Source organism: Lynx rufus, unplaced genomic scaffold (genome assembly GCF_022079265.1).
Source record: "Lynx rufus isolate CCGP_SWC_20201006 ecotype Redwood Valley unplaced genomic scaffold, mLynRuf1.p SCAF_7, whole genome shotgun sequence".
Classification (NCBI taxonomy): Eukaryota; Metazoa; Chordata; class Mammalia; order Carnivora; family Felidae; genus Lynx; species Lynx rufus.
The window spans coordinates 80,874,817-80,887,927 of record NW_025814889.1 but is presented as its reverse complement, the minus strand read 5'-3'; positions in this window follow the sequence as shown (position 1 = coordinate 80,887,927).

Below are 13,111 nucleotides of genomic sequence, written 5' to 3'. Positions count from 1 at the left end.
CAATGGGCACACAAAATGCCTTCCCTCCTGTGGATGTTAAACTGGCCCATGAACCAGTTCCAGCCCCTCCCAGTCATTACTGAAGGTAAGCCCATGAAACTCAGACTGTAGATTCTGCAAAGACCCTGTTACTGGGCTCCAGCTCATCCGGGTCCAGTCTGCAAACAGTCTTGCTGGTAGTCACACTCCGATCTGTGCCCCCCACAGATACCAGGAGGTTCCTATACTCAGTGCCCTCCCCTCCAGGGCCACAATACAGGGTCAGTCCTGCGCACCCAGGGACCCAGCCAGTAACGAATCATCGGGGAAATGCAAATCAAAACCACAATGAAATATCACCTCACATCTGCTAGAAGGGCTGGTATCAAAAGATAAGAGGTAACAAGTGTCAGCAAGGATGTGGAGAAAAGGGAACCCTCATGCAATGTTGATGGGAATAAAATTGGTGCAGCCACTATGGAACACAGTGTGGAGGTTCCTCAAAAAATTAAAAATAGAATTACCATGTGATCCAGCAATCCCACTTGTGGATAAATATTCAAAGGAAATACACAAATAAATCAAATCTCAGAAACTAAGAATGAGAGGGAAAAGGCTATACAACAAAAACCATCCAAAATCAACAAAATAATGGGAAAAGACTAACATTTCCTGTAAGATCAGGATATATATATCCAGAATCACCACTATGATCTAATATATTCCTGTAATTCCTAGATAACACTACAAAATATTTTTTTCATGTTTATTTATCTTGGAGAGAGAGAGAGAGAGAGAAACAAAGCATGAGTTAGGGAGGGGCAGAGAGAGAGGGAGACACAGAATCTGAAGCAGGTTCCAGGCTCCGAGCTGCACAGAGCCCAAAACAGGGCTCAAACTCACAAACCACAAGATCATGACCTGAACTGAAGTTGAACACTCAACCGACTGAGCCACCCAAGATCCCCCAAAATATTTTTTTTAATTAGTATGTATAAGGAAGAGAACAGAATGTATCTAAGCAACTGCCATTCATTCATTCCACACATGTTTACTGAGCACAGGCTACATTACAGGTACTGTTCTAGGCACTGGGGATAAAGCAGAACAAAAGTGTTTAGTCCTAAGAGGAAGGCGGACTATAAATAAGAAATTAAGTGTAAAGGATAAGTGGAATAAAGAAATGTATTTTGCATATACTCTTATCATCTACATTTAAAAAGTTAACATAATCAACATAAACTGTAAGAAATACAAAGGAGTTCAGCAAGGTTGCCAAACTTAAAAATTACAAAGATCGTGGGACACCTGGGTGGCTTAGTCAGTTGAGCGTCCGACTTTGGTTCAGGTCATGATCTCGCAGTTCATGAGTTCAAGCCTCACATCGGGCTCTCTGCTGTCAGTGCAGAGCCCACTTTAGATCCTGTCCCTTTATCTCTGCCCCTCTTTGCTCACTCCTCTCTCTGTCTCAAAAAAAAAAAAAAAAAAGTTTAAAAAATGAAATAAATAAAAATTACAAAAATCAAGTGTGTTTCTCTATGCCATCAATAACTAACTAGGGAAAAACAATGGGATATTATTCACAATAGCAACAAAATCTGTGAAATAAAAAACGAGCCCTGTATAACCCAGGTCAACAACATACTAGCCATATAACCTTGAACACCTTGTGTAACCTCTCTGGTCTCACTTTTTTCACCAATAGTATGAAGATAACAATAAAAGTAACTTCCTCATCAGAGTATTGAAAAGATAAAATTATTTAGAGGAGTTTGTGTCTGAAAACACTCAATAAATGTTAGCTGATTTTTATTATATCAATAAAACAAGAAACATAACAGAAAAACGGGCAAAGGATACATAATTCACAGAAAGAAAAATACAAATGGCTGATAAGTTTATGAATAAATTCCAACCATATTGGTAATCAAAAATATGCAAATTAGAGCAAACTTATCACCGTTACTTTGGCAAAAAATAAAGAAAGAAATAAAAACTAGAAAAATGTATAAAAGCAAATACTGGTATATTCTATGTTGATGAGAATATGTGGAGTAAGGAAATTTTAAACCATCCTTTCAATTATTTTTTAAAAAAACCTTTGATCATAAATCATGTATTGTTCTCATAATTTGTTTCTGAGTTTGGTCTGCCATTACTATGTACGGTAATTAGAATTTTGTATTGCTTCACAAGGAAGATTAGTCAATGTTTTTGTTTTCACTATCTTTAAGTTTTAGTACCAGGGTTATGTTAGCTTCATAAAATGAATTTGGAATTTTTCCATCTTTTCAAAGTTCTGAAATAGTTTACTTTTTTTGTTTTTTGTTTTTGTTTTCTGTTTTGTTTTGTTTTTTTTGAGCGCGAGATAGAAGGCAAAAGTGAGCGAGGGGCAGAAAGAAAGAAAGACAGACTCCCACGAGGGGCAGAGAAAGAGGGTGAGAGGAGAGAGAGGGAGAAGCAGGGCTCACCCCAAGTGGGGCTCGTGTTCACCAGAAGCAGGCCTCCAGCTCACCTGATACAGGGCTTGAGCTCATAAACTTGAGACCATGACCTGAGCGGAAGTCAGATGCTTAACCCACTGAGCCACCCAGGTGTCCTGAAATAGTTTAAATAACTATAAGAATCATTTCTTTCTTGCGGCGCCTGAGTGGCTCAGTCGGTTAAGCGTCCAACTTTGGCTCAGGTCATGATCTCGTGGTCCATGAGTTCGAGCCCCACTTCAGGCTCTGTGCTGACAGCTCAGAGCCTAGAGCCTGTTTCAGATTCTGTGTCTCCCTCTCTGTCTCTCTCTGACCCTCCCCCATTCATGCTCTGTCTTTCTCTGTCTCAAAAATAAATAAACATTAAAAAAAATTTTTTTTTAATTTTTTTTTCAACGTTTATTTATTTTTTTGGGACACAGAGAGACAGAGCATGAACGGGGGAGGGGCAGAGAGAGAGGGAGACACAGAATCGGAAACAGGCTCCAGGCTCTGAGCCATCAGCCCAGAGCCTGACGCGGGGCTCGAACTCACGGACCGCGAGATCGTGACCTGGCTGAAGTCGGACGCCCAACCGACTGCGCCACCCAGGCGCCCCCAAAAAAAATTTTTTAACAAAAAAAAGAATCATTTCTTTCTTACAGGGTTGATTGAAAACACAGCAAAACCATGTAGATCCTGATGCTTTGGATGTAAGGAATTTGGAAATGGTGGCGACAAATTTTTTTCTTTTTTTCTTTTCTTTTCTTTTCTTTTCTTTTCTTTTCTTTTCTTTTCATGGGTGGCAGGGACAAATTTTAAAACATTCTCCATAATTATTTGTGTATTTATTTGTGTTCTTACTTCTCCAGAGTAAATGTTTTGTTCATGTTTTCATAGAAAGTATTCAAAGAGTGATCTTATAGCTTTAAATTCTGTATATATGGTTATATCTCTAATTTTCACTAATAGGTGTGTGGTCTTTTACCTTTTCTATTGACTAATTTTATCAGTCTTTTCAAAAATACGAGAATTCATCTCTTATTTCTCTTCTTTCTCCTATATTTTAGTCTATGGACTTATGTTTTCTCTACTTCTCTGCTACATTCCTTATGTTTATTTTGTTGTTCTTTCTCTAAACCAGATCATTTTTCCCCTTTTAGTTTGTAACTAATACATTCAAAACCTCCTCCTTCTCCTGCTCTCTCTCTCTCTGAAAATAAACAAATAAACTTTAAAAAAAGTGGGGAGGTACCTGGGTGGCTCAGTCAGTTAAGCATCTGACTTCGGCTCAGGTCATGATCTGTGCTTCATGAGTTCAAGCCCCACATCAGGCTCTGTGCTGACAGCTCAGAGCCTGGATCCTGCTTCGGATTCTGTGTCTCCCTCTCACCCTGCCCCTTCTCCGCTCATACTCTGTCTCTCAAAAATAAATAAATGTTAAAAAAAAATTTTTTTTAATGTTGATCTCCTTCTATCCTGCTGTGCAGAGCTCCAGGCAACTGGAGTATGTGGGCAATGGGCTCAGAGGCATTGCCTTTCCAGAGCTTGGAAAGAATGAGGAACCTCCACAGTGAGGAATTATCCACAACCACTGGAAGTAGACAACTGTAACAGAATATGCAAACTCAGATTTTCAAATTCAAAGTTATGCAGCAAACACAAATCACCAAGCATTGGGGGAAAACCAGAATTGTGACAGATGCTAAATATTAGAAGAAGAAAAATAACAACTAAGAAAGCAGAATGAACAGAGCAAGCGACCTTCAGAGATGGTCAAGAGTTTTTAGCAGGTTCATGAAACAGTGGTCTGAACAGCAAATGGATATAATTAAAGAACAAAATTGTCAGCTGAAATAGCAAGCAGAGAAGTTCTCCTGTAAGAAGTTCTCTTATAGTATAGGAGACTATAAGAAGTACAAAGATAGAAGACATGAACGACAAATCCAAAGGAAATGAAATTACTATCTCGAAGAGATATCTGCACCCCCATGTTCATGGCAGCATTATTAACAATAGCCAAGACACAGAAACAACCTAAGTGTCCATGGACAGAAGAATGGGTAAACAAAATGTTGTATACATACAGTGGAATTTTCTTTTCTTGAAGTATAGCTGACATACAATGCTACATTAGCTTCAGGTGTACAACATAGTAATTGGACAAGTTTATGCATTAGGCCATGTTCATCACAAGTGTAGCTACCATCTCACACCATCCAACACTATGACAATAGCATTGACTACATCCCCTACATTCCCCCTCTCCTTCATCCATTTTGTCCATCCACACAGGCTCCTCCCCTCTGGCAACCATCAGGTTGTTCTCTGTGTTTATGGGTCTGTTTCTGCTTTTCGTTTGTTTGTTGGTTGGTTGGTTGGTTGGTTTGTTAGAGTCCACATATAAGTGAAGTCATATAGTATTTGTCTTTCTCCATCTGACTTACTTCGCTTTGCATAATGTCCATCCTTTCAACCACATCTTTATCCATTCATCTCTTGGACATTTGGGTTGCTTCTATATGTTGGCTTCATAAATAATGCTGCAATAAACATAGGGTTACATATATCTTATCAAATTAGTGTGTTTTTTTTTTCCTTTGGGTGAATCCCCAGCAGTGGAATTACTGGATCATATGGCATTTCTCTCTTTAATTTTTTGAGGAACCTCCATACTTCTTCCACAGTGGCTGCACCAATTTATATTCCCACCAATAATGCACAAGAGTTCCTTTGTCTCCACATCTTCTGCAAAAGTTGTTGTTTCTGATCTTCTTGATTCTAGCCATTCGGACAAGTGTGAGGTGATATCTCATTGTGGTTTTAATTTGCATTTCCCTCATGATTAGTGATGTTGAGCATCTCTTCATGTGTCTCTTTGCTATCTGTGTGTCTTTGGAAAAATGACTTTTCAGATCCTCTGCCCATTTTTAATCAGATTATTTGGGGTTTTTTGGCGTGGAGTTGTATAAGTTCTTTATATGTCTTAGATATTAACCCCTTATTGGATATATCATTTGCAAATATCCGCTCCCATTCAGTAGGTTGCCTTTTCATTTTGTTGATGGTTGCCGTCTCTGTGTAAAAACTTTTAATTTGGGTATAGCTCCAATAGCTTCTTTTTTTTGTTTGTTTCCCTTGCCTTAGAAGACATATCCAGAAAAATGTTGCTATGGTCAGTGTCAAGGAAATTACTGCCTATGTTTTCTTCTAGAAGTTTTATGAATTCAGGCCTCATATTTAGGTCTTTAATTCATTTTGAGTTTAATTTTTACACAATGGAATATTATTCAGCCACAAAAAAGAAGAAAATCCTGCCATCTGGGAGAACGTGGCTGGATCTGGAAGATAATATCCTAAGTGAAATAAGCCAAACACAGAAAGACAATCAATTACATATGGAATCTAAAAAAGTTGAACTGATAAAAGCAGAGTAGAATGATGGTTGCCAGAGGCTAGGGGGTTGGTCCAAGGTTACAAACTTTCAGTGATAAAACGGATAAGTTCTGGGAATCTAAAGTACACCATGGTGACTATTAGTAATATTGTATTGTCTACTTGAAATTTGCTAAGAGATTAGATCTTAAGTGTTCTACCATGAAAAAAAAAATGGTAACTGTGAGGTGTGCATGTGTTCATTAACTTGACTGTGGTGATCATTTCACAATGTATATGCAAACCAAAACATCAAATTGTACATTTTAAATTAAATATATACAACATTCATTTGACAATAATTCCTCCGTAAAGCTGGGAGGAAATTTTTTTTAATTTTAAAAATAAAATAAAACTCGGAAAGTTAAAAAAAAATGGAAAGAGAGCAGGGCAGCAGAATAAAGACTAATAGGAATGGGTAACTTTAGTTACAAGACTCTAGAAATACCTGTGTGGGAAAATGACTTTTGAACAAAGGCCTGGAAAGTGTGACTATGAAGAGTAGGTATAAGATGATGAATTCTAGAAACCTGCCGTACAACATACAACACTGTATTGTACATGCGGCAGATATCATGTTGAGTGTTCTTACCACAATAAAAAGATATTTTAATTTAACTTTAAAAAAGAAATTCAAAGGGCACCCGGGTGGCTCAGTGGGTTAAGCATCCAACTTTGGCTCAGGTCATGATCTCACAGCTCTTGAGTTCAAGCTCCTCATCAGGCTCTGTGCCGACAACTCAGAGCTTGGAGCCTGCTTCGAATTACGTGTCTCCCTCTCTCTCTGCCCCTCCTCCACTTGCGCGCTGTCTCTCTCTCTCTCTCAAAAATAAAGAAACATTTAAAAAAATTTTACAAATTCACAGAAGAAATGCAAACAGCCAATAGACATATGAAAAAACCCTCAATCTCATTGATAAAAAGGGAAACACAAATTAATATAATAAGAAACCACTTTCACGTACACTATATTTGCAAAATTGTTAAGTCTGATAATAGCAAGCATTGAAGCAATGGGAGTAATCATGTACATTGTGGGGACCACCATTGCAGAACATTTGGTTTGAACACTTTGGAAAACGACATGGCAATGTGTACTAAAATTGAAGATGCGTCTATCACACAACTAACTACAACTCTAAGCCACATACACAGGAAGACATGAACAAAAATATTTTTACAGCATATTTATTAAGTGAAGAAATGGAAAAACAAACATCCACCAACAGATGAACAGAAATAGATTGGCTATGTTCACACAATGGAATCCTGGAGAGCAGTTTAAAGTTTTTTGTTTTTTCATTTCTTTATTTTGAGAGAGAGAGAGCGTGCAAGCAGGGGAGGGGCAGAGAGAGAGAGAGAATCCCAAGCAGGATCCACACTGGCACAGCGCCCGATGCAAGGCTGGAACTCATGAATCTCCAGATCATGAACAGAGCAGAAATCAAGAGTAGGACACTTAACCCGCAGAGCCTCTCAGGTGCCCCCAAGAGAGCAGTTTAAATAATGAACTACAGGTATATTTTTCACAGAGATAAGTCTCAAAATAAAATGTTGAGAACAAAAAAGTTTCAGAAGGAAACAGAAATGTGAGGCCATTTGTTTATAAAATTTTAAATCTGTAAGGTGGTACTTTATAATACTAGTGGATACATGATTACGTAATTTTAAAAAGCCAAAAGCATGCAAGAGAGGAATAAACAGTTAATGATAGTGGCTAGCTCTGAGTGCAAGGAAAAGGGTTCAAGCTTCGATTGATTCTTTATTTTTTTTTAGTTAAATGCACATACTGTTGAAATTTGATTTAGCTGGACAGTCGATACATAATGGGGGTGTCCGTTATATTATTCTATTCTTGTCTATTTAATTGAAGTATTTCACAAGTTATATTAGTTGCAACCAGTTTGGAATACCTAGAACAGAATTATCAAATTCTGAAATTCGCACAGGCAGTCATTTAACACGTGAAAATTTAGTTGTCTAACAGCTCCCTCTGCTGTTCCAAATATGCTATGACCAGCAACTCCCTGCAAAAATCAACAACCCTGAAGAAGCCAGAGAGATCTCCCATACTTCCTATCCCTCCACTCTGGCAGGAAGCAGCCTCTCCACCAGAAGTATCATGTTTGGGGATCCAGGGAATATGATAAACATACAATTTGGGGAAATTGTTGTACAGAAGGGGTTCTTCCCAGGCAAAGGAGGAGCCGGGAGCTTGAGTAAAGCTGTCTGTGCAGGGCATACATCCTGAAAGAAGACTGTCTCGGGCCCTCTGGGTGTCTGTGTCTCTGCTAAAGAACACAAGGGTGGGGGTGGCAGAGTGGGACCCTGAGCGAGTGTCAAAGCTAGTATCTGAGCTTCCAGAGGCCTAAGAGAAATCTGATCCAACGTCTTTATTTTCAAATGAAGAGTTTGAGCTTCGAAGAGGAAGATGATCTCTTCCTGGGTCATGCAGTGACTTCAAGCCACATGAAGAAATGCACCCAGGGAAAGTGGGAGGAAGGCACATGGTAGTACTCTGTCTCTAATGAGCCCTATCAGCCTCCCTCAGGATTTCCATAGATGCTGCAATCAACCCCCATGAATAAGCTCCCCTTCTTCAGCACCTTCACCATCACCAACCTCATGTGCATGAAGGGGCTGTAACAGAATTGTCCTCCCACACCAGCTAGAAACTCAGAACCGCTCTAGGTTTTGCAGGAGATGGAGAATCACCCCTGGGAGAAGCAGCACCAAGAGACTTGTCTCAGAGAATAACTCCTATTGCTGCTGTGACAAATTCTGCACATGTACTGGCTTCAAACAACCCAAATCTTACAGTCCTGGAGATCAAATGTCTGAAATGGGCCCCACAGGGCTAAACATCAAGGCATCAACAGGGTCGTATTCCTTTTGGAGTCTCCGGGAAAGAACACGTTTCCTTGCCTCTTCCAGTTTCCAGAGGCCGTCCACCTTCATTGGCTTGTGGCCTCTTCCTTCTTCAAAGGCAGCAATCACACCGCTCTAACCTCTGCTTCACACCTCTTTCTCTGGCTCTGACTCCCCCACCTCCCTCTCTTCCTTATAAGTCTCCCTTTGATTACATTAAGTCTACCCAGATAATCCAGGATAATCTCCCCATCTCCATGCCAGCTGGTTCGCAAACTTAACTCCCCTGTGCTTTGTAACATGACATATTCACAGGTTCTGAGGACTAGGATGTGGACATCTTGGGAGGAGGGGGGCATTGTTCTGCCTACCACACTTGGTCCTAACCAATGCTGGCTTGAAGAAAAACTGTACACTTCAACTCATGTTATTTACCTTAATCTTGCTTGACACTCAATCCTTCCCCTCTCTCTCTCTGTCTCTCTGTCTCTCTGTCTCTTTCTGTCTCTCTCTCTCTCTCTCTCACACACACACACACACACATACGCGCGCGCGCGCGAGCGCGCACCCACAGACACAGAATCTAATTTCAGAGCTCAGTGCTGAGCCACAGAGGTGCATCAGTGCCAAGAGGGGATAGTTACTCCGAGCCTGGGAGGCTTGGAGAAATCACAGAGGAGATGGCCTTTATGCAGGACCTTGAGAATGGATAGTATTTTGACAAAAGAAAAAAAGAAGACAGACCATGCCACTCAAAGATGAAACATCCTTGGAATGTTCAGGAACAGCTGGATTTGTCTTGAATATGCAGTGGAAGAAAGGCTAGGAAATGGGGCTAAAAGAAGTTTGAATTGGATTATAAAAGGCCTTGAATGTCAATCTGAGTGGGTGTCCTGACTTCTAGTGTGGCCGTATTTCCTCACTGCCTGAAGCCTGGCACAGGAAGTTCTTCAGACATGGAGAAGACTGACAGGTCTGACTGACAGGAGTTGCAGGAAGGGCTTCCTCCTTTGTCCTTTGTAGACAAGCCCCCTTGCCCCAGGACCTCTTAAGAGCCCAAAAATTATGAGTGACCACTCTGGTTTCTTCCTACCTGAGCAGGATATGGATAGGAGAACTTCCTTGCATTCCTTTCCCTCTAATTTTGCCTGTATCTGTTATGGAGCTCGTCCGTTTCTTTGTTAATTACTCTTGTAGAATTGGAGGTGCAATCCTGTGCAAAGAAGAGCAGAAGACAAGAGGGATCCAGAGTACGTGGCATGGTTGGAGGATTTCTGATTTCAGTTGCTACCGAGGGTTCCTGGAATCATAAAAGGGATCAGAAGTTGCTTCGTCCATACTTTATCCCCAGGCCTTACTTCCCCCACCATTCTAACGGGACCACCACGATGTTCTGGCCCTTTCACAAGTTTGTACCACTCTTTCATTCTTCAGGGCTCCCACCCCGCCCTGCCTCTCCTTCCCCTGCTAAGAAGCTCCACACCATCCATTCCACAGGTCTCTTCCTTGGTGAAGCTTCCCCCAGATTATCCCCACTCTCCAAAATCTGAGGATTCCTCAGGGCTCCTGATGATTCTTTGGGACCTAAAAAATATGGTTTGCAGTAAATCAGCTAATGACTTTGTTGAGGTCACATCCAAGAGAATGATGGTAAGGTGAGCAAAATCAGTTCGTCCCTTTTCACAAACGAACCAGAACTCATACATTCCATGAGCTGAGTGTATTGGATCGTGAAATGATGGATCGTGAAAGCGAATGCAGAAAGGGAAGATTGTAAAAGATAGGAGTGGAGAAACCAAAGCAGCCAAGGCACTGAAGGTGATAGAGGAGGTGTAAGTGAAATATCTATGTCAGACAATTAGGACTCAGAAGTCAAGGTCACGGGCAGGCAAGGAAAGCTGTTTGAACCAATAATTTCATAAATGGAGCGAATTTAAGTAACGAATTAGGTCCATGAACGTCCAAAAGCGCTTGAGATGAAACTTATCAGGAATGAAGAGGTCAAAGAATTGGGAAGCTCCAGGAAGTGAAAATTATCTAGGACATTGGCAGGACATGGGATGGGAAGCAAGACTGGTCCAGAAGCCAAATTGTTAATTAAATGAAAGAAGAGGAGTCACTGAGAGGTAATCGATGAAGCAATGAGGAGCAGGAGCCAGAGGACTGGAGCCTCAGAAGGACAGTGGTGTTAGTCAGTAGCCCGGTCTGGAAACTGCAGTGCCCATCAAGGAGCCAACAAGTCCATACATTCCACGCCCCAAGCCTGGGAGCCAGGCTGCCCAGCACAGCCCAGCAGGCTACCTTGCAGGTGCCTCCCAGGGGAGAGGGGCACCTGAGAACCATGTATTGTTCTGTTAGCAGGTTTCTACTTAAATGAGTTTTGCCTTTATATTTGCTTTTATATCTGCTAATACCCTCCTACTTTCTCTTGGTTTATTTGGCTTCTATCGTCCAGTCTCTAAAGTTAAAGGTTTTGTTCCTTTACTTTTGATCTAGCTCATTTTGTAGTAAAAAAAATCAATAAAAATGAAGAATTCCCTGAGAACCACATTGATTGCAACCCACATGTGAAGATGTAAAGTGCTACCTTTTCATTATAATTTTGTTTTTAATTCGACCATATGGCATTATTTTGGAAAATGCGAGCTGTACATTTTCCACCTTAGGGATTTATCAAGATTCTCTTTAGTGCCTCATATGGATCGATGTCCTATATTTAATGCCCCAGGGGACCTGAAAATAATGTTCGTTCTTTGTTCATTGTGTGCAAAGCCATAACAAAGCTTCTGCATCATAGTACCTTCTCCTATGTCGGTTTTTGGGCTTTTTTTTTAAATGCCCCATTACGATTGTTGCTCTTTCCCTATATTTTTGGCAGATTTTATTTGTCTCAGTGCAAAGTAGGTTTGTATATAAAAGTTCGTGACTGTTCTAGCCTCTTAGCAAATCATACCGGTTTTTTTCCCAAATAAAAGGCATTCTTTTTTCCACTGAAAGATCTTAACCTTGAGTCTGCTTTGTGTGATGCGTACATGGCTAACCTTGCTTTCTTTTGGTTAGCATTTACCTTGCATATGCTTATCCATCCGTTTACTGTTCAACCTTGATGTGTCCATTTATTTCTGACCCAATCCTCATGAAAAAAAGTTGCTGTTTCTATTTTTCTCCTAGTGTTTTCAGGAATCTATGTATCAGTATTTGACTCCACTGAGTAAAACAGAAATCCTAAAATAAGAGAAGCTTCAGAATATGTACTCTCCAGGGGGGTGGGGAGGGCCTGGGTGGGTCAGTCGGTTAAGCGTCCAACTTCGGTTCAGGTCATGATGGTTCAGGTCATGATCTCGCCGTGCCTGAGTTCGAGCCCCGCGTTGGGTTCACTGCTCTCAGTGCAGAGCCTGCTTCAGATCCTCTGTCTCTGTCCCGCACTGTCCTTCCTCAGCTCTCTCTTTCTTTCAAAAATAAATTTTTTTTAAAAAAGCTTAAAAAAAAAAAAAGAATATGTATTCTCACCTGTAAAAGAAGTCTGGAGGAAGGCAGTCCAGAGCTAAGGTGGGGGCTCCACTCTCCCAGTAACCCAGGCTCCTGCTCTCGCTCTGTTCCACAATTCACAGAAAGTAATTTCCATTGTCAGAGTTATAGGGTGGCCGCTACGGTTCCCACCATCATGCCCAAACTCCATGCAGGGAGAAGAAAACGAAAAAAGCAAAAAAGGGCATGTGTCAGCTGAATCATCTCCCTCGGAGGAGACTTCCCTGAAGTTTCACACAGTGCTTTCGCTTCTTTACAATTAGCCAGAACATAGTCACGTGGACGTGACTACATCTATGTAGTGTGTATTTAGTATATATCTAGCACAAGGGTGGCTGGAAAATGTGGCCTTTTAGCAAAGTGTACCACCCCCTCATTCTATTCTAAAGAAGAAAAGGAAAAAGGAGATCGGACAACTGAGATCTCTGCCAAAATCTACATTCCATTAGCTATTACATTTCATTTTTTAACATAGCTATTTAAATAGGCATTTCTCTATAAATATCAACAACTAAACACTGTGAGCTCCCCTCAAAGTAAGATATGTATCATTTCTTTAATTTTCTGCCTTTCCCAACGACCCCTTCTAAATAATAGTGAAATATTGCTTCCATTATTATCAATTATTATAGTGTATACTCTCTTATAAAGATCAATTCTTAATAATTGTATGAAATTTACTATTAATAATAACTGTCTTTAAATTTAACTGTAAATTATAATTAGTGCTTACCAACTGTTGTAGTCTACATTATCTTCTTTCTTGAAATTTTTAAATTTTTTTTATGTTTTTATTTTATTTTTGAGAGAGACAGAGAGACAGAGTGCAGGCAGAGGGA